Source organism: Hirsutella rhossiliensis (assembly GCF_020360975.1).
Source record: "Hirsutella rhossiliensis strain HR02 chromosome Unknown scaffold00010, whole genome shotgun sequence".
NCBI lineage: Eukaryota > Fungi > Ascomycota > Sordariomycetes > Hypocreales > Ophiocordycipitaceae > Hirsutella > Hirsutella rhossiliensis.
The window spans coordinates 837414-838591 of record NW_025408676.1 but is presented as its reverse complement, the minus strand read 5'-3'; positions in this window follow the sequence as shown (position 1 = coordinate 838591).

The window sequence follows — 1178 nt, the reverse complement described above, 5'->3', positions numbered from 1 at the left end:
GAGAGGTTTGCCTATGTTAGCAAAGCCAGCCGTAGCAGAAAAATTCAGAGATCAGGGAGCAGCAAGTAGATCTCTCCTTGATACAGACTTAGCGGGCATGCAATCTATGAGGCTACAGCCGGCTCAGTTTACTGAGATAATACGGCAGTCAAAATTTATGGTCAGCTTGACCATGGTATACTCAGGATCAGGAGCCTAAAAAGAGGGCACAGTTACCCCTGGTGCCACAACGGGTCACTATCATCTTCGTCATTATTAATTACCGCACTCAACAAGTCGCCTAAGTCTTGGCGATCGACAACCGCGTAGTTCGTCGTGTCGTATCGGACGAGGAACCCCTTTCCTCGAAACCTCTTGCTCAGAATCAGCGGAACAGGGGGGCTCCCCGTGATCGTAGAGCATTTAGATGGGGCCGCCCCGCCATTACGTACGACGCGACGCATTTCGCCGAGTAAATAGAGTACCGGTAGACGCTCAGGAAAAGGGTCCTGTTACTAATACTGGTAAATTGCCGCGCAGCCGCGTTCTGTGGCTGATGCTGTATTGTGAGACGGGCGGGCTGATCAACTTAGGTCTTCTGAATCGGTCACCCGGGGCTAATAGCGATTTTAGTCCACATTCTGAGCGCGGTTGGGCGGCAATTAGCCGCACCGCGCACCGGAAATAACATGCCGAGTCTGGAGTAATGACCCCCAGGAGAGCATAGCACTAGCCTTGCGTGACTGACGATCTTATGCATAGAGGATCAAGAGATTGATGGCTCAACCCTGAAATCTAAGATGAGGCTTTAATTCCGAAAACCTACCCCGGTCAAGTTCAACATTAATATAATGCTCACTTAGAAGTTCCTATTTAATTCCCCCGTTATGTCTGCTTTTTATTTCTTCCTCGGCTATTATATATCACTATCTTACTACTTGCCTAAAGCCTCTTTGTCTCCGCTTGCCTATCTCGGATTAATATAAACTATCAAAACAGTTTACTAGTAAGGAATTAATCTTTTCAAGGATTAATAGAGCCTTCCTATCTTAGCTCTATTTTAGCTAAATCTACAAGTCTAACTTACTATATATAGTAACAGTTTGCCAACATTTCGTTAAACAATGAAGGCTGTTATATTATACCTTATAGTTCTTATCGGACTCGCTACTTTTGGGACTACAGGAAGCCTCATTCGT